The following is a 23529-nucleotide window of genomic DNA, read 5'->3' as shown; positions in this document are numbered from 1 at the left end:
GTTTCTATACTCTTTAAAAATTATTAGAAAAGTCTCATAGTCATCAGCAAATACAGAAAAAAGAGAAATAATCTATACTGTTTTCCATTCCAGTGACAGAATGCACTAGTATCCATTCTCCTTGGATGAAGTGAGCCAGGGAGGGGTTGCTTTATTTATAATGAATCCTTAAAGTCTGTGTCTTTAAGGTGACAGCAGGTGACAGCCCTCTGTGTAGCATTATGGCACATGTCTGAGTAAGACATTTATCTGGGGAGAGAAGCTAGGGCTCACATGAAGGAACACATTCCATTTCAGGTACAAATGTTCTTCATTTTGTTATGCTTCTACCCAGAATAGAAGTTAAGTGGCTGGGAAAGAGGAGGAGCCTATCCTCGGGGTAGCTTTGCCCTGAGCCTCCATCAGGACTCTCTCCCTGGCTAACAGAGTATTCTGTGGATTACAAGAATTTACCTCCATAGTAGGAGATGTTCCTGTATCAGTGAATAATCTTCACACAGGTCTGGCCTTATCTGACTAGGTGATGAAGCTGCCAGACAGAGAGAGCTAAACAGTTGATCCTAATTAGTCTTTGTCTCAAGTTGCCAAAGAGGCCTACCAGCTAGGCCTAGCAGAAGTGCCTCATAGAATGGAAGAAGAAAAATCTCTGTCTTAGAGAGAGATGTCAAGAGCTATTCACAATTCTTGGGCTAGAGATCAGATCTGTGAACCTGGGTCATCACTTGTTGGCCAGAGAGACAATTCTTGTGACCAAGGAATCCAGCCTCTTCCATCTCACTGGCTACAATCTGACAGGGGGTCAAGGGGTCATGTTTTGCTTTCAACTTGGTCTCCATTCTAAATGTAAAATGGCTGCTGGCTTCCATTTTAAGATTTGAGAATTCCCCTGCTGGAGCCTATGAGGAGTACAAATGGAATTCAGTGGTTCTTTAGCTCCCGAGGGAGGGATCCCTGAGGTGTCCTGGGATGAACATGGATGAGTGGTGACAGAAGAGAGCTTCTGCTGGCCTACACAGTACTCATGAGGAGGCACAGCTTGGAAGTGACATGAGACTGGTCTTCCAGGCATCAGATGCACCAGGAAAGCTGTTAAGCCAGCAGCTTCGTCTACTTGTAGAATTGTTGGTTCTCTAGGCTTAGGGTTGATAGTAGAAGAAACATGATAGACAAGTTATAGGTGACACTGATGCTCATGATCCGGGGACGTGTTTTGAGAGTTACTAGACTAGTTTTCGAGGGACTGAATGATTTGGGGTAATGTGGCTAGTGTGTGCCAGAACCACTCAGTTGCTCAGCCTCTGCACTCTGATTGATAGTGTATCCTGAGATGTACGTAACTACTCCAACATCCAAATGCAATTCTCAGAGTGTGAGTTTCACCTCCATGGTACCATACATTCAGACCCAAAGGAACACACTGATGGTTGATCGCTTTCATGTTTGGCATCTCATGTTTCTGAGTATCACAAAGACATCTAGAATCCAGATCCAAGAATGTCTTGATCACAAAGTATGTAAGATGCCCATGATGGTGACACATGGCCAGAGACTCTAGAAGGTTCTAGACCCTCTGGATAGCTCCTGTTCTTCAGGACAGGGGTGTGAGCTATGGGCACAGGAACAGAATGTGATGTTCTGAGTCCCAGAGTCACATCTATGTCTCATCAGTCTTCACAGCCACCTGGGACAAGGCTGTGCTCATCCTATCCCATTTTATGGTTGAGGGAACAGAGGACACAGAGATTAAATCACTTGGTCCTTGACATCGAGTAAAGTAGAACTTAGAGCCAGACCTGCCAGTGTCCAGATATGGAACTCTTCCCTACTCTTCTACTCAGGCTCCAAGAATGACCACAGACTTTCTGCCTTACAAGGACACCTGCTCAGACTGCTCTGGGGAGTGTGAAGTATCTGTTTGTTGCTGTCTGCCTACTCAAGGACTTGGGTTATGTGACTTTTAATATGTTCCTAGAAGCTACAGAGCAAAAGGACCTCTTTGCACAAGCCCCACTTGCAGTGCCACTAAGAGCTTTGGCCCTTACCAACCCATCAGATCCGACTCCCCTTCCAGAACCTGCAGTTTTTCCACTTGTGTGTCACTGGGAGCTTCTGAGCCTAGCAGCTGTAGAGCTAGACACCCCAGGAAGGCAGCTGTCCCACAGGCACTTACCTCACAGTGGCCAGGATAGAAAGCTGCGTCCTTGGCAAAGCCTTTATTGGGCCCAGACACTGAGGTGAGCTTGGGTCCAGCATGCCATCCAGCCCCCTGGACTGCACGACCACAGGCCAAAACTCTGTGAAGGAGAGCTGATATTAGGCAGGTTTATCATCATTCCCTAGCAGATGGGTGGATATCTGAGCCCTAGGCAGAGAGAAAGGAACCTCCCAATAAGGCAAGCACTATCTCCACAATTCCAGTATTTTGGCAACATTAGGGTCCAGGAAGGCATATGAGTCCATTGCCAAGATTTCCAGAGTCCTAGGCTTGCAGAGCTCTGGTCTTGCAGAGCTCAGGTCTTGCATGGCACTGGTCTTTCAGAGCTAAAGTCTTGCATGGTCCTGCAATGGTACTTGCCTTTACTAGTTCCAACCTAGACACAGTCCACAGTAGGACTGCACCTAGTATAGTGGCTTCCAGATCCATAGTGGAGTTATGCTCCACTGATGCCTAAACCAAAATGAAAACTGTTTTGCACACTGCCAAAGCACAGATGTAGTAAGCCTAGCTCCACCCAGCCTTAATGATGTAATAGTACAAGTGCAAAAGTCCCGGCAATCCCAACAAGCCAATTCTGTGATGAAAATCCAAGACAAGCAGTGGGAATGGGACAAACTACTTGACTTGTCACTTGAACATCTTGCTGTACCAGGACAGGGGTCATGGGACACTACACTAAAAATCAAACTTTAAGAATCAAAAGCTATGGAGATGACACAATGACAGGAAAATATGCTTTAACTTACAGCTTCTAGAGCTGCTGTTTTCCTACTAATTCTGTCAACCTGATACATTTATTTATTCATTTATTCATTTATTTATTCATTCATTCATTTCCTGAGCATCTACTATGTGGCAAACACTACTCTTGGTGCTGGAGGCACAACAGTATATGAAACAGGCAAGTTCTCAACCTCCATTGTGGACCTCCCAGTCTAGTACAAATAAATACTTCAGACTCTGCGCATGCCATAAAGAGAATGGGTATGGTGTGAGGAGAGAGACGGGAATATGGGGAGCCATGTAGACAGAGTGCTCAGTGAGGAGCTCATCCAGGAAGCTGCCCTCAAGCTGATGACAAGGAATGGTGGACAGAGTATTCCAGGTGGAAGGAAGAGTAAACTCCGAAGTCCTGGACATAGATAAGTCAAAGTATCCAGCGTGAAGGAAGAGACCTGTGAGATGAGCTGGACGGTAGAGCAATCAGGTCTTTAGAATGAAGCCAGGGGCCACAGCTGCATCCCTGGGGCCAACAGGAAAGGAGTGGGCGCTTTAAGCAGCAGAGTGTCCCGGTAATGTTTAAGGGCCAATGAACAGATGACTAAGTCTGTAAAGGAAGTCTATACAGAAAGCTTGAGACTCACACCTTTGTCCTTATTGTCTCTACTTTTTTGAGTCCCATAAATCCTTCTTCTGGCCATGCCTTGCTCCCCAGTGACTATCCCCACTGCCCCCTTTTCCTGTGGCAGCAAATATCATGGAAACCTCCCAAGGGACAACTGTCTTTCTGTGAAGAGGGGTTGAAGGTAGAAGGGGCCCGGGAGTAGCTTCTGTGTTACTGGGAAGCATGGCATCAAAGGCTGGGATGTTTCTATTCCTCTTCCTTCCAAACCCTGCTCAACACACTCCTTTTGTGTTTCAAGCACTAACAGAAAAAACAGGCATGGAGAAAACCTTACTCTAATACTCTTCAAAAAGTCGGTGTGATTCTGTGACAAATAACATCTCAATGCTATGCCTGGTTGTGCTTAGCCTGGGGGAGGGAGGATGGCATGTGCCCCGGCATAGGAGGTGTGTGTGACTAGTCTCATCACTCAAGGGGAGAGCTCATCAATTCCCGAAGCCCTTCTGCTGTGGGGTTGGCTGAACTGCACAGGTTGTAAGGCTGGAAGACACTGACCTGTGCCCCAACTCAGTTCCCTCTGATTCTCGAGTAAGACATCACTCTGAATATCTCTGTGTCACCTAGAGGAACAGGTCCCTCTGACTCTGGTCGTCTGTGAGTCTAAGGCACTTTGAGTAAACAATCTTTTCACCACCCTTGCATTTGAAATTCATTAGTCTCATCAATCAAACATTGGAATTTCCGGCCCTGTGCCAGACACTGTGCTAGGTGCTAGAAATAAGACACAGTATTTTGTATTGCAAATCATCTAGAGGGGAGGAAGAGTCAATGCAAGCTAAGCATTTAAATTAGTGTGATGATCAGGGTGTATGTTACTCATGATGGGAAACGTAATGAACCTAGGAACCTATTTTCGCCATCCAAGCTAGTCAGAGTCATATGCTCATGAAGGGGCAACATCTGAGCAGGGTTCTTAAGGATGAGTAGGAGCTGCAGAAAGAATGAAGAGAAAATCCACTGCACAGCCTTGCAGCTCAAGAGCTGGCTGTAACAAGGGTTGGAGAGTGGGTGAGAGTGAAAGGCATATGTGGTAGGCCTTTGTATCGGCAGGGGATAGTGAGCTTGGGGATCCCATTGCTGCAGCCTGCCCACTTGCTTTCCACAATACACAACAAATGTTCACCTTTAATCCATGGGACAACCAGAGAAGGAAAAGTAACTGTAAATATTCTAGATATTCCTCTCTTGAATGCCTTCTAATGTAAGTGATTGGAATTAGAGAGGCTGCCAATATAAATTATATACTCATAGTCCACAGCTCTGTAGACTTGCCCTCTTGGAGAATGAAGTCCACATACCCACAAGTTTCCTAGCTATAATATCCATAGCCTCTTGCACAGGTAACCTCGGTGTACTCCAGTCTCCTGCCCATACCAACCCGGTGCCTAAAGGCTAGTTTTGAGACTTCTTCCAACATCTCCCATGCCCTTGGTCTTCTCTCATGCAGTGCTGGTACAGCAATTTGCTGCAGGAAACAGAATTTCCTGCCAAGAATATTGACTGATTTTTATAGGTGTTGCTGCTTTAGTCTTGTCCTAGGAAAAGCTGAGGCTCTAAAATTAAATCCAATTTAAATATTGCCAATTTCTAATGCAGATACATCAGAGACAAGCAAACTAAATGAATACCTATTTTTAAATTCATAATTGTTCTCATAATTACTTAAAAAGATGTCCAATGGCTCTCACACTCTTGATAAATGCATGGAAATAGAACACAGCTCATTTATAGACTACTTTACAATCCTTATGAACACAAGGAAATTCTATTGAAATCTGCTGTGCCTCTGCTAGTCTGACCTGGTCTGATGCATTATGGTAATGGTACAACAGCATCTTAGAACTTGTTACTAATGCAAAGTACTGGGTACTATCCTGAGTACTAGAAACAAGACAGCTTGGGATTTAATATTTACTATATTGTTAGTTATCACCCAAGTTTAAGAATAATAAGGTTCCATGCTGGCTATCTCGATCTCCAAGGGACTGGATGAAAATCACCTAGGAGATTGAGATGGTCCTCTGGGCACATCTGCAGGAGATTTCTAGAGAGAATTAACTGAAGTAGAAGGTCTGTTCTCAGTGTGGGAGGCTCCTATCAAGGGTTGGCTCAGACAGAAAGAGGTTCAAAGAAGCAGCAGTGGAACCTGCCTTCCTTTCTGCTTCAGGGTAAGTATGTCTAGCACAGCTGTGTCATCCTCTGGTGACTTCACACTAACACGAAAATAGATATTTCTAGATATTCCTCTCTTGAATGCCTTCTAATGTAAGAAGTATTCTGTATTCTGTAACAGTGGCTCTCCAGGGAACTTCCATAGTTGCTGGTTTGAGGCTGGTTTGAGGACTCAAGCTTCATGGACTGAGCAGTTAGTTACTGGCTTCTTGACCTAACAAGCAGAGAGATGTTGTTGGATTACCCGGCACCTATGTGCAAGCCAATCTAACAAAATTCCCCTTTACTATTTATGTTCTATTGATCCTGTTCCACTAGGGAGCTCTGCCTAATATCCTCCTTATAGAGTGAGAGATCCAAGCCAAAGAGGACAAACTCAGAGATGACCTGCTGCTGTGGACTGCCTACCTGACTGTAGCCTTCCATGAGACCCCTCACCTTAGAACCCACGAACAACCAGCACAGAGTCTTCTAGAGCTGGAGGATGGAAGGATTCTTCTGTATGTTTTGCTCTCTGATCATTGTCTCTCCACCTTTCCCAATCCCTATTTATTTTCTTTACTTATCAAAAGTATTTTGGCCAAACGGTTAAAGCTGAATCAACTATCCAAGTCCAATCAACAACCCAAGCAACTTGCTTCTGCTGGTAATTCAGGGGGAGTGGTGGACATTCCCATCCATCCTTCACATGCAAGACTCTATCTAGCCAGTTGGTCTCTACTTTCCACTGTCCTCTGTAGCAATAACTCTCAACCCTGGCCACATAGCTGACTCATCAAGCTAGCTTTACACATCCACCATTCTGCCTGTCTCCCACCTCCAGGGAGCCTAGTTTCACTGGCTTGAAGCACTGTCTGTTCACTAGGAGTTTTCAAAGGCTCCCTAGGAGATCAAAATGTAAAGCTAGCTCCAAAGTCACTCTGCATGGGAGGAAGAAGCAGCTTGACAGTGCATTTGATGAGCCAACTAAGAGAAATTCATTATCAAAAAAAATCAATATATTTTACAGAATATAAAATACAGGTACAATCATATTATGAAAAACAAGGAGATATGGGGGGAAGTCATATTTGTAACCCCTCACTGTCTAGATACAAGGGACATCTGTGAAGCAGTCTTTTTTACTTTTGCAGGCCACTTTTTAAAATTCTTCAATGTTGGAGTGATGGTGGCTTAATACTAAAAAGTTCAAGAACTATTTGCTGACTTTTTTTTTTTTCAAAGATTTGGGGACAGCTGACTTAAAGAACCTCTTACACGTCACACACTCCAATGACGCAATGGTCAGTCCCTAAAGCCACTTACATTGTTCAAGGATTCCAGAAAGCTACATCCCTCTTCCTTCTGCCTCTACCTGGTGGAGTTCTGAGTGAGGAAATCTCATTTTAGGTCAAGCATTAAGAACATATTCTTGGGGTGTAGTAAATTTTGCTGCTGCTATTGTGATTTCCATTGCTATAGTCATTCTTCTTAATTTTACCCCCCGTCTGTCATTTCTTACGCTGTGCCTGCACACAAAGGGAGAAGAGCTGGGGGTCTTTTATGCTGTCAGTCTGTTTTTCTAATTCTTAGCCTAATCAGTCGTTTTCTAAAAAGAAATATGACTGTAAGATTTGCTGACTAAGGGTTCTTTTGTTGTTCTTTAAAAAAAAAAAAAACAAATTTTGGTTTAGGTCACTTTGAGACAATTTGATGTCTTTTAACTATTTAGTGGTTTTGGCAGATTCAGTAGGAAAATAGTACATCTGGCACCAAGGACTTAGGAAGACATAAAGGTTCAGCAAAACTATTATTCTTTTTCACCAAATGGTCCAATGCTGGCAGTTCTAAAGTGTCCTGTCACATTTCTTAAAGAGAAGCAGCCCTATGGCTCCTTAGGAGATGTTGAGGTAAATTACAAAAGCTCTCTCAGCGTTTCTCCAGAGCTAAGCAGATCAAAGAAGAAGCCATTGTGGTTGGCTGCCCTTCAGCTTTGGAATGAAAGAACGTTCACTGTAACTGTGAGTAGCCTTCTATGGTGTGCAGCTGCCCATAGACAGCATGGTGTTTACCTGACTGCAGTAATTCATGAGCTCCGTAATGCTCAACGTCACAGAGAGGCTTTCAAAGTACGGCTAATTACAAGGACATTAGTGTTGTAGATAAGCTATCTAAACACAAAGCAGCCTTCCACGACAGAGAGTTGAGGGCAGAACAGTTTTACAAGAATGTATTGCTAAATAGCAGTCCATATAGCCTAGCTCATAGGCTTGGTAATACTAATTATATATCTATTATCTGTGTTTGAGTGCCAAAAACAATCCAATAGTTTTGCAAACTTCTCTTCAACCTTAAGAAAACATCTCTTTGGTTCCAACTGGCTGATCCTTAAACCACAAGAAAAAGATCTATTTCAACTATGCTTTTGGTCTTTGCCTGGTCTGTTCCATGCTTCTAACTATGTACAGACAGCAGTACTTGGAATAAAGGGGACTCTGGCTGCTTGGAGTCGAAGTTCACATTGAATAACAGTCTCTAGGTCACAGGAGATCACAGATGACAACCTGGAAGATGTGATGAGAACAAACGGTACCAGTGAATGTTAACTTAGACTGGGGCACTTTATTCAATTTGCTTTATGGGGGCCCATGTCCTCAGTTCTTCTTGAGTTAGCCTATTCCTCTCCGTGTGTGGCATGTTTTCCAAGCAGTAGGACAAGAAATGTTACAACATACGACTCTCTAATGCAAGTCAGATGTAACTCCAGGAATTAAGCTAAATATTCATAGCTCTAGAAAGACCTGGGAAGATCCCAGCTTAAGAGATACAAAGGGTGGTGGTGGTGGCGGCGGCGGCGGCGGCAGCGGCGGTGGTGGTGGTGGTATCTGTTGCTTTTTAAAGGCCAGGCAGCCTTTCCTTGAATCAGGGAAGGATAGTAGAGAGCCAGAGACTTGGATGTATGGATTCTAGCAAAATGCTGCCTTAATGGGTAAGGTATCCATGCTGAGGAAGTTTCTGTTTAAGAAGTTGTACTATGGGTTCACTGTAAGAATTATCTCACCTACTCACCCCATTTCAAGAAAACAGGGATCACAAACGCCTGGGACCAAGTATATCCCAGTGGACACCTCCTCACAGCTCTGCAGCAACATCTGCCACTCATGTTGAACTCCCTCACTCCTCTGCACTGACATTTCCTGGCTTGTCTGCTGGCTTCACACCCAGAGAATCCGACTCAAGGCATGAAATAGATAACCGCCAGCTTTGTCCGGGCATGTCACACATGAAGATCCCCAGTTACCCCAGGCTAAGACAGCACTGGAAATGAAGAATTGATTCCTGGGTTGGTTTGTTTGTTGGTGTTGGGGGTGGGGTGTGGGCTGCTGTTTCAGCCACTTCCTGTGTCTGGCCTCAACACTCCAGTCCCAAGTTGTGAGTGGTTTACACTAGAGATGGGCCCTTGGATGTACATCCACGACCTATGTTAAGGTGACTTATTTAACACAGTATCTCAAGAGCAAAGGTCAAGGATGATGAAAAGCTGCTGTCTGCTGAGGTCACCTGACTCTCATGTACTTGCGTTTTAGAATGTTTTTCATCTTCTTGTGTTTCTCTTTTTGGGGTTTACTTGACCACAACAATATGCACAAAAGGAAGGCTCCCCACTGAGGAAATTCACTCCAGAACCAACAAAAGAGCCACAGAGTGCAGCTAGCTCCAGAGACCCAGAACACTGTGGGTAATTAGAAATTCCAGGGAGGAGGACAGTTTTCCACACCACACACACACACACACACACACACACACACACACACACACACACCATTCAACTTGTGGCTTCTGAAGAGCTAATTTACATGGTTAAGATTCAGAGAAATAGAAGCTAACTTGCTTCAGCATCTACATAAGCCTGTAGCCCTAGCTGCAATGGGAGGCTAGAGACTCTGAAGTTCAGTGTTCTTGTGTGTGTGTGTCTGAGAGAGATACAGAGAGCCCAAGCTGGTTTCCTCCTAGTACTACCTCAAAAAAAATTAGAGTAAATATCACTTCCACCTTGAGTGGAGAGTATTAACAAAATAACACTCAGCCCAATGCACAACACCTAGTTAGTCCAATAAATTTTACATAGTCTTCTTTATAATATTATTATTGACACTTGGCCAAAGCAAAGCAGAACTGGGTGTAAAAGAGAAATGACACAGTGTCCATTCTAGGTCTCTATCTGGTCCTCTCCTGCAGTGGGGAGGAGGACTGTGGCTTAGTGTCCCAGCTGTGACTAGAGTGGCTGGCCACGTGCATACTCAATGGGACTGAGAGATTGCAGAACTGTATTCGCAGCTGTGTGGCAGTGAGCCGCAGTCACCTGCCAACGAGACACTGAGTAAAAAACTGAAACACTTGCTTTTGAAATGATCCCTTTTCTCCAGCTCTGTCCCAGTCAGTGGGAGGAGGCTGCTTCATCATGCCTGCAGCTCCCTGGACAAGGTGACCTGGAGTGATTGCAGGAACTAGCCTATGAGGTTAGGAACATCTTTGCCTGTGGTAATTGCTGCCTTAGAGGGAAAATGAGCCACAGGAAAAAGCACCAGTGAGAATCATGCTTAGGGTCACAGTCATTAGAGGCCTGGGATAAATTTCGGCATCTGTTGAATTACCTACTTCTTAAGAGTTGAGGTGTCCTTTTATCCACAGGGATGTCCTGAAGTAGGCATTTAAGGAATGTTTATTGAACAGAATGGAAAACTCTTCACACAGATGCTCTAAAGTGAATCATTATTTCATATTTTATTGGAAGATAAAATGTAGCCTCGATCTACAGTTTCTGGCTATTGTGCACTCTGATGATGCACACTCAGGGGCACACTAACATTTGTGGGCCGACGGGTGCTGCTGGGAACTAGGTTACAGGCCCTTGTTTGGCCCTCAAAGTGTACACAGGTGCTGTACAAAACAATCCCCCTTCTTATTTCCAGGCTGCTTATTTTACTTGTCCAGCATTTGGCTGGAGATGCCTGCACTCTAGTCTGGTCACTAGTTATGTTATGCAATCCAGTGAGATGGGCAATCGCTTCATCGTTCAGTTATAACCCAGGAAAGAATGAAAAAAAGAGAAAGCCCAGCACACACATGTGAACCCTTGTGGGGACTGTTTGTGGATGAGGGTTGTACCACGATAATGGAAACCATTTGCTAGCCTCTCACTCCTTTCTGTGTGAATCAACCAGATTCCTGGAACAGGCCTGGCTGCTAAGAGAGCTGTACTTCGAAGGTCTTCCACTCATGCCCCATGCCTGGTCTAAGGAGTGTTACCTAGGTCTCAGGAAGGTGGGTGCTTGAATGACTTTTGACTGTTTCTAGTTTCCCTTCTTCTCACACACCTGATTTCTGTACCCACAAAACATAGCTTAAGGGTTTTTTTTTTTTTAAAAAAAAAAAAAAACAAAAACAACAAAAACAAAACAAAAATGAAGAATAAAAGAAAAAGTCAAACAAAATATCAACAAAATTCCAGAATCTTTCAACCAATAGAACAATGTATGCCTAAGTATGTTTATTTTGCTCCACTCTGTCCCCAGGAGAAGAATCACATCAACAGGCACATGAGGTGGCTCCACACAAAGAATTGTGCTGAATGTTCTTGGTGTCCTTTTCTCTATCCACTTCCCAAACCTAAAGCAGCATTTATGTAAATCAAGCCCCTTATTCAGGTCCACAGAGCATTGGGAGCATTATTTTTAATGATCCCACTGTTATGACCACCACTATCACCATTACGATAATCCCAGCATCAGCACCAAAATCATCCAAGCATCAGCACTATGATCATCCCAGCACCACCATCATACCATCACCATCACCAACCTTAACATTTCTTGACCACTACTACCCAGTCACCACTGCTGTGTTACCTAATATGCCAGGACCTAGGGTCACTAAGATAACATGTCTTTAAACTTGCCTTGAGGGATTATCAAGGTTCAGTTCACTGAGGTTCCATCTGCCTATGTGGGTGACATTATGCCATGGGATGGGATCCTGGGTTGCATAAGGAGAAGAAGACAAGCTGAGCATAAACATTCATCTTCATTTCTCTATCCATCCCAGCAAAAGAAACAAAGCAAGAGACCAGCTGCTGAATGCTTTGGTCACCAGGATATCCCTGCCCTGAAGGAACTGCATGCTGAAATTGTAAGGCAAAACAAATCCTTCCTCCCTTAAGTTGCTTTTGTCAGAGCAGTGAGGAATATAACCAAGACAACCACCATCCAGCCAACATGGCCACTTTAACCATTTTGCCACCACTATTTCCAGCTCTACCATCAACAGCTCCATCATTGTTAGAACACCACTGCCATCACTATCATCACCATCTCCAAAAAATGAAGAAGCATTTGGAGCTATCATAGTCTGATAGCCTTCTGTTGGGCCAGCTATCAGAGGCAGGATAGAGTCAGCTCCTGAGGTCAGTAAGTAATTCCCAGAATAGTTCAACTATTTAGGTCTGTGCAGGTCCCAAATGAGTGGTGAATCAAGCTATGTCCATGAAATCAAATTTCCTATTTCATATACATATTATTTTCCAGCTTCATTCTGGAAACTGCTTTTTTCTACATCCCTTCCTCTCCTCTCCCTGTGCTTCTCCCCTTCCCCCTCCCTATCTTCTTTCTTTTTTCCAAAGGAACTGCATATTTTATGACAATTTTCAGTTTACACATTAATAAACTTTAAAAGTATCTAAAAATTAATCTTATAATTGCCATAAGAAATTTATATTTATAATATAGAAAAATAAGCGTAAAAATCAAAATGAGGAATTATGTCCCTAGCTTCTCCAAAATGAGACAGGGACTTCTTTTTGCCTAATTCAATTGTTAAAAATGTGTGAAAAAATTTTTACAGGTCATTGTGAGGCTTTTCCTATCTGAAGGCAAGTAAATCTAACACTTAGGATCCTGCAGAAAGGAAATTTCCCTCTGAATCATCCCTCATCCTCCAGAAGGTAAAACTCCCATGGAAGTAATCGACTCTGAAATAGAGGCGCTAACTCCCTGAGAGTAAGGCCAGACCCTTCTACTTCACATGAGCAGTAGCTGGCCAGCTGCCCCAGACAGAGGCCATGGACTCTCCTTCTTGTCACTGTTGCTTCTGGTCACTATGGTGAGTGAACCAAAACTGGGTTTGAGTTGGGGCTTGTGGGAAGAAAAAACAGGAGGGGACAGAGAGCCTCCAAAGAGTCAGAAAAAGCATACAGCTTAATTGTAGGTGTGAGAGTTGAGGTAGTGCAGGTTGGTGTGTTAAAATATTAGGTGTTTCACTGGCATGAACTAGATTATGAGCAGTTGTATCTAATACTACTAATGATAGATAATTTATATTGTGTATTATCTGCCAGATACTACTACCCCAGGGCTTCCTGTGTAAACAGAATAAAAAGCCTTCTGAGGTCAGTGTTTCCCCATCCTACTGAAGCAGGGACTCATTCTGTCTCTCAGAGACAGCCTTCTACTGATACACAACACCCTGCTCCCACATCCGACCAACTCAAAGGAGTTGAGGTTGCTTCAGTAGAGTGTTGGTTGCTTTCTGCTTCAGTGACACGAGTAATAGATATGTTGGATTTTGTATATTTTTTTCATAAATTTATTTAATTTCTAAACAAATAAATAGAAACAGACAAAAAATGTAGAACAGTTTTCTAGAATATTATGATTGGTCACTTCTCGGTCATTAGTCTTTCCTTGAGGGAGCCCAGAGAACAAATCCATCCTCACTAAAATATTCCAACCATCTGAAATAGGGCCTGGAAGGACCCATTATTCTGATAGAAATGTAGACATGGAAGATTGACTTAGAAGTATTTACTCTTTACTGAGAATGATATAGAAATTAGAATGTGTCTGTTTCAAATCCCTTTTCCATGTCCATGAAGAAAAAATCACAGGCAAGATGTGAGCTGCTTGCTTTGGGATGAGGATGTGACTTTCTGTTGGTTGGCTTTTTGGGTGTGAAGACCAAGCCAGAGGCTGGAGCCAAGCAGAGTCTGTTAATATTTCCATTCATGGACATGCAATAGCAAACCATTTCATACATTTATAGGAAAGCAGCAAATACAATATCTTTGTTGTGCTTAATCAGAACCAGAGTAGAATTCCAGGCGACAAGAATAGAAACTCATCCTAATGATTTCATTCTCAGTCCAAAACATACAGTTTTTTCCCCACTCTGTTTGTCACTTTCTAAAACAAGAAGTGCTGTTGGTTTGAGGGGTGACTTGAAAGCAAGAACACTGAACAGAAAGAAACATGAAGCTATCCAATGGCAAATGGAGAACCAGAAATGGGGTCAATCTGGATTATTGAATTTACTTCCCCTGTTTATGTGAAACACTCAACCAGGAATCAATTGCCCAGGCTTCATGCTCTCCCCAGTCGAGTTCCTCTTTCAACAGAAGTAAATCACAAGGCAAAAAGAGTGTTCAGTTCCCAGCAAGATTCTTCTCAAAGAAGATGTAGATGCTTTTATTCTTAACAGGTGGAATGCTTTTTTTTTTCCCCAAAAGAATAAGAAACTCATGCCATGAAAAACGCACAGGTCATGAGGCAGAAGAGAGAGTGCCTCCTCATTTTGATTTGCCATAATGAACTGAGTGAATGGCTTCATATTAGCCATCCCATTGCTAAGCACACAGCAGATCAGTGGTGTTCACTGCACACACACGCCTTGTAAAATCTGGAAGTTCACCTAGCTCACCAGCTTACTGCTTCTAGAAACCCGCTATGAGAGATTTGGTTATGGACTTCTTTGGGCTCCTTACAGTGAAATACAAAGGTGACCATCAGTGGGCTCTTTAGCTGTGAAAATTAGCTATCACCTACAGAGTAACAATGGCATTTTGGCAGTCACATCAGATGGACACACGCTGGTCGTTAATCATAAAGCTTGGCCCTGTCTCACAAGCCATGGGAAATCTGACTAATTCTGGCACAGAAATAGCACTGGTACTGGATCTGCTGATTTTAATTAGTGGTCAGGTTGGGGCTGATCCCAGATCTGAGCTAGAGGGAGAGTTGCCCATCTTGTTTTCCATCAGCTTGGAGCCTGATGAGTCTGTAGTGGCAAGAATGAATGAGTCCTGATCAGATGGAATCAGATCAATCTGACATTTGATATTTCCCCACTCTTAGGAAATCTGATGTCCTCATAGAAGAAAACTGAAGAACCAGGAAGAGGTGAACATAGCTCCAGTAAGAAGTGATCAAAAGATCTGGGATGATGGTTCCTTCAGTAAGGTGCAAGCCCACACATGTGAACATGGGTTTGGATCCACAGCCCTTACATACAACTCTAGGTGCATATTGTGTATGCCTGTAATCCTGGTGCTGTGGAGGTTGAGACAGGAGAATTTCTGGGTTTTGCTGGCCAGCCAGTATAGCCAGTCAGTGAGCCCCGGGTTCAGTGAGAGACCTTGTCTCAAATATAAAGTAGAGAGCAATTGAGGAAGCCACTTGACATCCATCTCTGGTCTCTACATACCTGTGCACAGATATGCACACACACACACACACACACACACACACACACACACACACAAAAGAGAGAGAGAGAGAGAGAGAGAGAGAGAGAGAGAGAGAGAGAGAGCAATTAAGAAAAGAAGAGATGAGAGGACATCATCAAGGATAGCGAGAGAAACAGCAGAGGGGGTGGGCAACTCAAAAGAAGGGTGGAGAAGGACATCCCCAGGCGGAGGGGCAGGAACAGATGGAAGATGAGATTCCTGAAAGAGCCACTGGAGAAACAGTCAAAGAAGAGTAGGGTTCAGACTGAGAAAGGATTTTGAAGATGAGAGAGAGAAACAACTGCACAAACTCCAAACAGAGCCACACTCTTTAGCCTGTGCTGCTGAGATGTGATTTCTGAGTGCCTCTAGAGAAAAGGCCCAAAGAGTAGGTGATCACAACCATTTGTAATGAGTAACAACCCTGCCAACCAAGGCAAGTTCATTGAATCAGTTTCTGGTAACCTTACAAGACAATCTTGGTGATGTTTCAATGAACAGTCTATCACAGTGTGAGTTCTGCTGGGGAAGTTTCAAATCTGAGCCCAAACCCAGTGATAGCATTGTCTTGGCAGATTGATTTCATCACATAGGTTAGGGCAAGGCCATATCCCAGACACATTGCACGTTCAATACAAAAGCCCTTCATCCCAGGGCTGCTGGGGCTGGATGAGCCAGACTGGTCCTTAAAATAAATGAGATTGTATGACCTCACCATTATCAGCTTCAGAGAGAATGCTTTGGAAAGAAATCATGAGCAGAAAAGTACAAAAGGACATCATGGGAATTGGGGTTTCCCACCGATGCTTGGGGTCCAGCTGGAGCTGGTTACAGTGTAAACTTTGTTTAATCAAATCCTCTGTCATTAATAAAACTCAAAACAAGTCCAAACAGAGACAGATGAGGATGTACTTGGATTTCGCATTGGGTTTGCATCACTGCTCCACCAGGTGCCATCCATAAATCTGGGATGAGGCTGCTGGAGCTGGGACTGCAGAGAGGCCATCTCAGGAACTTCCACTAAGTCACTACCATTTCCATGTCCCTGCTGCTGCTCTTCAGGGCTGAAAGAAGCCCAGGATCTTCTCAAGACCCATTGTCCTTTCCCAGAACAATGTTAATGGCCAACTAGGAAATTGAGACACCTGGAAGGTGTCCTGGAACAAACATGGCTGGAATTGGAGATGATACGAATTCAGCAAAGCTGTCCACATGGCAAGGGAGAAGAGTGTCTCTTCACTGTTGCAGGAAACACACCTGGCATGAGTGGGCAGAGCTCAACTCCACTGACCTTCAGCAAGAAGAATGGGCCATGAATTATAGGCTACCACATGAGATGGGTAAGAGTAATATCTGTCTATAGAATCAAACTTGTGTGCACATAACTCCGTGGAAACAAAGAATAAACATGAAGAGGGAAAGAGGGAAGAAAGGAGAGGGAAAAATGAGGAAAAGGGAGAGAGAAATGGAGGGGGGAGAGAGAGAGAATAACACCATTTCATCTAATCAATGCTGGAGATAGAAACTTGAATATATAAGTATACATCTGTACAATGCATTCTTCCCTTAGAGTTAGTTCCCATTAAACCTTCATTCTGTCGGATATTGTAATTAAAGATTTGTATGTTTTAGGGAACATGGTCTCTTTGCAAGCTATCTGGTGCTCAGCTGAAGAGCATGGCCCTTTCCTGAAATGAAGATAAAGTGAACAGGTTGGACTTACAATGCTCTCTATCCCAGCCTGGACCCTCTGAAGGAGTGTCCAAAGTCATTCTGGCTGTGCTTTGCAGACCTTTTATATTCTGGCAGCCCTGCCAGATTCTAGATTCTGTCGAATGGAGCTACTAGAGATGTCTTGTTGGCAGAGAGGATGGACTTGTGACAGAATGGTAAGACTGCTGTGTGTGTGTGTGTGTGTGTGTGTGTGTGTGTGTGTGTAAGGGATCCAATAGCCCACAAGCACCCATTCTTTGCACTCTAACAAGTCTAATTTATTTTGTTGAGTATATCTTCCCACTAACTGCCTTGTAGACTAATATGTTTCATAGCTTAACAATTAGTGACCCTAGTTTTGAAAATGTTATAATAAAACTACATTAGATAGATGTATATAGAAAAGATAAACTTGGAGAAAAGACTGGAACAAAATTAATAGTTGAATTTTATTTCTTATGACTTTCTTATTTTCATGCATACATATTTTATTATAATATTCCATAATTGGCTTTTATACTCCAAACAATGTATTCTAAGATAATTTTATAATTCCACATTTAAACTATAGAATGTAGGGTTTTTTTAAACCTTTTTTTTTTTTTTTTTTTTTTTTTGTCTTCAGAAGGGAGAAGTGTAACTCCTTTTTCTTTTTCCCACAACTAGAAATTCTGAATTGTATAACCAGACACTAAGACTTCTTCAATCAAAAGATAGTTAGTTACTTTGTGGAAAATCTTTTTTGTGAGCATCTGTGCAGTCATTAAATATGCGAACTGCGTGGACAATGGGCACGAAGGGGCACTTGTAATCTAGTCAGAGTCAAGAGCCTAAGAGAGGGTGTGTGAAATAGTGGCAGCCAAGGAAATCACATGCACATAGGAGCTGGGCCTGGAAGCCGACGTATAAATGGAAACAGTTGTACTGAGTGTGAGATCTCTGGGTGAACCCCGCCCTCTCTCCTTCGTTCTCCAAGTGGCTAGTAACGTTGTTATAATGCCTTCATAATGAAAATAAGGTTCATAAGCCTTTCCATATGTCTTCTTTCTGGGTCCCCCAGGCTCAGTACTACACCAAATGTTTCCACCTTTCGCCTTCTCCCCATGCCGCCTAGCTGCTTCATTCTGCAAAGGCTCAGACAATGTTGCTGAGTAAGTAACCAGGTCTATTTGACCGATAAAGATGGGTTTGGGTGGAGGACAGTACTGGCGCCTCTGTTTAGGCAAGCTACAATCTTATCACATTGAGTACAGGATGAGCCATTGAAGAAGGGTCACAACGTGTGTGGATGTATTGCTTATATTAGAAAGTTCTTGTACGTGAGTGAAAAGAGCTGTGGGCTCAGGCTTTCATTTATCCATTGCTGACTTAGGCTGTTCTGTTCTCTAAAGCTCACATAAGGTTTGGATATAATATTAGCTCCTGCAGATCTGTTCTATAGGAGGGAAAATTGGAAATAAACCACCAAGACATTTGTAGGGCATAGAATTTGGCTGTGTTCATTCCAGACATCAGGGAAGGGGCTGGATGGAGAGAGGAGGAGAGCAGCAGGAGAATAAAGGGAACCTGAGTACCTAATGAATTCCTGCTACTTCCCGGGCATCATTCTAGGGGGCTTCTTGCAGGGCATAACTTGCGACTGCTTGCGAAGGCTGTGGAGCAGGCGTTCCATCTTTCATATGGATTGGGAAACTGATTTGAGAAGACAGATACTTGTTCTTCGAGATTCCCCCCCACCTCTTCCCACCCCGGGAGATACTGTACAGTATGTGGAGACATCCTTTCTTATCAGTAAGCAGGCAGCAGGGGTGCTGGTGGCATCCCGTGGGTAGGTGCTAAGGATATTACAGACTTCCCCTAATGCCCAGAGAACATTTTACTATGGAGAACCATCTGACCCCAGATGCCAGTAGCTCAGACAGTGTAAATGCCACATTGCCATTACATAAGGGAACACAGTGGAAACTGTCCCCTCTAAATTCACTTTCTCCTTCACTTATGAAATTAAGTTTTGTGGCTTTGAAGAATTCTCAAGTTATTAAAGCATCAGAGGTGCTTAATGGCCATACAATTAGAAACCACCCAGTGTATATAAATCAAATAAATGTGCATAAAATCTGGATGACAATGCCAAGCACAAATCTGAACTTTATGTAGGGAGTTTACTGTGAAATTGCCAGTAAGAAATTAACAACTCCCCAAGTGTTACCAATTGTGGCTAACCCTAATCTGTACTAAATTCTACAATGAATAGCTAAATGTTCATTTGATTCCCAAGATGCCCATATGTAAAGTCAGAAACTTGGCCGTTCTCTGGTTACAAGGTCAAGTTGACTATGTGCCCTAAGTTCTAACACTGTAGCTGTGTCCATGGAGGACAGTCATTGCTTCCATTTGCCATGGCTTGTCCTCTGGAGTGACAGCATGCTTTGATTTTGTTACTTCTGTGGATTAAGATAGCTCCTAGAAAAGCAGAGCCAATGAATTACTCAATAGTTTTGTGGTAATTTTGTCTTGTAGGCACAGGACTATACCAATGTTTGAGAAAGAGTTTCATCATTACAAAACTTTTAAAAAAATGGATGATCTGGTTCAGTAGTTTAGACTTGAATCAACCAACAAGTGCCCATTTGATGTATAGCCCATTTGATGTATATAGCCAGTCCATGTTAGGAACCTGAGGGAACAACAGACAAGTGCAGTCTGAATCTCGCCTTAAGTATAGACAACATGGGGGAGGGGATAAAATGCACAGGGGTAGTCAGCAAACCACTTAGACTATAAATGAAGGAGTCAGATAAACCCGTACCACATGATATTGCAGATACTGTATAAGTGTTCATCTCTCCCATCACACTAACAGCTACGAGCAAGCCAGGACTTGGGCATATCCTTCTTTTTATTTGTCTTGGTGTCTAGGCGGGAGCTGGTCTGTAGAAGCTTAAATGTTCATGTAAGAAGTCAGTGAATGAACAACAGAAAGTGGGCCTAGGCCTGGACATCACAGGAATGTCTAACCAGTGTTTCCCAAGGTTGGAATATCAAAGAAAAGTTTTAGTGAAGCAAAAGTTCTGCTATGGGTTTCATATGAAGCATCTTCTACAGAGACAGTGTTGAAGACTTGGTTCCTAATGGAAGAGTTCAGTCACGGTGAGGTAGCTGAGCTATGGACAGTCTGCCTCAATGAATGGATTGATCCATAAATGGAATTAATATTTGATGACACTATTAGGGGGTTATAGAAAGTTCTAGAGACAGAGCCTACTCGGAGGAAGTAAGTCATCCAAGGCACGTTCTTGAAGGCTATGGCTTGTTCTGGATCCCCTCTCTGCTTCCTGGCTACCTCTTTCTCTACATTTCCACCTCCATGACATGTTTGCCTCAGGCCTAAACCAGTGGCTCTACTGGACTCTGAATGCTTTTTTTTTTTCCTGAAATCCTGAAGCAGAATAAGTCATTCTGCCCTTTAAGCTGTTCATGTCAGGTATTTCATCACAGCAATGAAGGGGTTGCTCACACTGGTTAATAGTCAAACACATTTAGGAACCACTGGGTTAGAGACAGCACTTGTTGCTCAGAGCTCCCCACACGCCAGCCAGCACTGGGCTTCTCTAAGATTTCATTTGCTTGGAATCAAACTTACTTCACTATGGGGTCTTTTTTATTGTAATGAAAAATTGGCAATGTATACTTGAATCAATACACCAAAACATTCACTCAGACACTAATCTAAATCATCCATGTAAATGGCTTTTTACATTGATTAGAGCTCGGGGAAAAACACAAATGTACGTGCACAATTGCAGTCTTGGGATTTTCTGGAGAGAGGGAGAAGGTCAGCCCCTCTAAGCCAGTCAGCATGAAGAACAGACCCATATGCCTTTCCTGTCTCACGCAGCCTTGGTAAGTGGCTTCTCTTGGTCTAAAGGGTTCTGCTTTAGCCTATTGCAACTATTTGAGTCCTTGAGGTATATTTTAAAAAATTCTGGACAAGTCTTTTTCTTAATATTCCCACTGGGCTTGTATTTTTGTTTTTTAAATGTCATTTGCCCTAAACCACTCAATTGGGCTTGATGGATTCTCAGCAGACGGCTGGCCCCAGACCCCAGACAACTGCCGTTTGTTGTTCTGTAACTGCAGTGGCTTCGATTCTGGTGGGCTTCTGGGGTGGGCAGTGGTCCACTCAGTTAAGCCAAACTACCCATCATATCAAGCTTGCTTCTTTACCTTATTTAACATTCTCTCTCTCTCTCTCTCTCTCTCTCTCTCTCTCTCTCTCTCTCTGGAGCACTTCATTTATCTTTCGAATGTATAATTATTTTTCTTTTTTTAAATCAAAGTTTTGAAACAAGTCTTCCAGATGCCAAAGGGTTTTATTAAATGATAAATCTGCCCCCAAATAACTGATACTGAGGGTGATCTGGGGACTAGAGAAACATTCTATTGTCATCAGAAGAAAATGTAAACAGACAGGGACACATCATGTGAATTATTTCTGTGTAAGAATTTGAGCCCATGGAAATAGAGGAATGCAAAGCTAAGTTCTATTTTTTTTTTTAACAAGGAGCTTTGATTTAAGACGCATGTGTAGAATGATACCCAGCACACTGCTTTGTGATCTAGCTCCACTCACAACCCTGAGTTTTGTGTAAGACTCCTTCACCAAAGGATCCATTGAACTGGGAAGACCTTATTATAGCAGTCTCCCCGACACTGGGTGTGAGCCCCAACAATGGCACAGTGGGAACCCCCCACTGCCACACAAACAGACAGGTGTGATTCCAAAGTAGAGGAACCAAGCTGTCTAACTCTTGTGGAGTGGAGCAGAATTGGACAGGGACAGAACTCTTCAAGTGTCTGACTCACTGTGGTTTGTCTACACGGTTCTGTGGCAGACACCATGAATGTTCCCCTCTAAGACAGACCCTTTGCCCTTGGCTGCTCACATCCAATCAACTCTCCCATTACATTTGCTTCTGACTCTTTCCCCAGAGCTTGGCTGTGCATGTTCAAGCCCAGGAAAGGTCACCGAAGATGGCCCTGACTACTGACACAAGCCAGCTGCCTCCCCCTTTCTCAATCACACATCGAGCCATTTGCACTGTTCCTTTTCCCAAAAGCTGTATCCCAGGTTCTGGCGGAACACTGGGACTATCCTTAAAAATTAACCTTAGGGTACGATGCTTCTTGCAGATGATGTGTGTCTTGGTTAGTTTTATGTCAGCTTGACACAAGCTAGAGTCATCTGAAAGGAGGACACTTCATTTGAGAAAATGCTTCCATAAGATCTAGCTGTAGGTCATTTTCTTAATTAGTGATTGAGGAGGGAGGACCCAGCACATTGTGGGTGGTGCTACCCTTGGGCTTGTTGGTCCTGGGTTCTATATGAATCAGGCTGAGAGAGCCATGAGGAGCAAGCTAGTAAGCAGCACCCCACCATGGCCTCTGCATCAGCTCTTGCCTCCAGGTTCCTGCCCTGCTCGAGTTCCTATCCTGGCTTCGTCAATGATGGACTACCATGTGGATGTGCAAGCCAAACAAACCCTTTCCTCCCCCAGTTGCACTGGTCATGTGTTTCACTGCAGCAATAGTAACCCAATGTGCATTAGACTGAAGCTACATAAGTTGTTTACTAGAACCTGACAACCATTTGTAATAATCCATCACACAGGCAGGGAGCATCTTTTCCCCTGCAGGTGGACTATGCTTGGAACCACAGGGATTACATAGGTTAATGACACTGACCTAAGAGGGGCATTTGCCAAGCACAAATCACTCAAATGAATTATGGTAGGAAAGTACACTGTTGACTCCCTCTTTCATCATGTATGTATTAAGCACCTACTATGTGCCAGGACATTCTTCTAGAGATGAGATACAGTTACAAATAGAGCAGAAGAGTTCTCTGCTCTCAGGGAGCTTAAATTCTAGCTAACAAAACAAAGCAGTAGACAGCAAAATGCCAGCTGGCAGTATGGTTGGGAAAAGCAATGGACAGGGAGTGATTTAGCATTATGAACGGGCAAGTGCTGAATTAGTCTTTCTATGCAGTAATGGTTACGGGGAGGCCAGAGGGGAGTTCTGAGAGTGAGCGAAGGCAGTGTCTGAGAACCATGGGTATGTCTGTATGGCTCAGGAAGAATGGTCAGAGCTCAGATCTGACAGGCAAGTGGGACTGGCTCTTAACAGGGCATTGTAGTCCTGGGTGAGTTTGGACTTCGTAACGAAGGAGGTAAAGAAGCCCTGAGAAGGTACTGAGAAAGAACATGACTGAGCCTGGAGCATTTAAAGGGGACACTTTAACTGAGTGTGCAGAATGGGGAGGAAAGGACACCTGAGGCAGTTCCTGCAGTAATGAGTGAACGGTGACTGTCATCCGTGCTGTAATGACACTGGAGATGAAGAAGAGAACATCTTGCATGAATGCATGGGTATGTTGGAGGAGAAGGCCAGTAGGAGGTTCTGATGGGCTGTGATGTGCAAAGA

The 23529-nt window shown here is 43.5% G+C and overlaps 1 protein-coding gene across 2 annotated transcripts in view; it reads right to left on the bottom strand.

Moving 5' to 3' along the window:
• Ngf (nerve growth factor) overlaps positions 1-23529 on the bottom strand; it is a 52142-nt gene that overhangs the window by 4858 nt on the left and 23755 nt on the right. For both annotated transcript variants that reach the window (XM_076933034.1, XM_076933035.1), the window contains exon 2: positions 2171-2294. The gene's annotated coding sequence lies outside the window, so the exon portion shown is untranslated. The remainder of the gene's footprint in view (positions 1-2170; positions 2295-23529) is intronic.

This window comes from Arvicanthis niloticus, chromosome 4 (genome assembly GCF_011762505.2).
Source record: "Arvicanthis niloticus isolate mArvNil1 chromosome 4, mArvNil1.pat.X, whole genome shotgun sequence".
Classification (NCBI taxonomy): domain Eukaryota; kingdom Metazoa; phylum Chordata; class Mammalia; order Rodentia; family Muridae; genus Arvicanthis; species Arvicanthis niloticus.
This window is presented reverse-complemented; position numbering and strand designations above follow the sequence as displayed.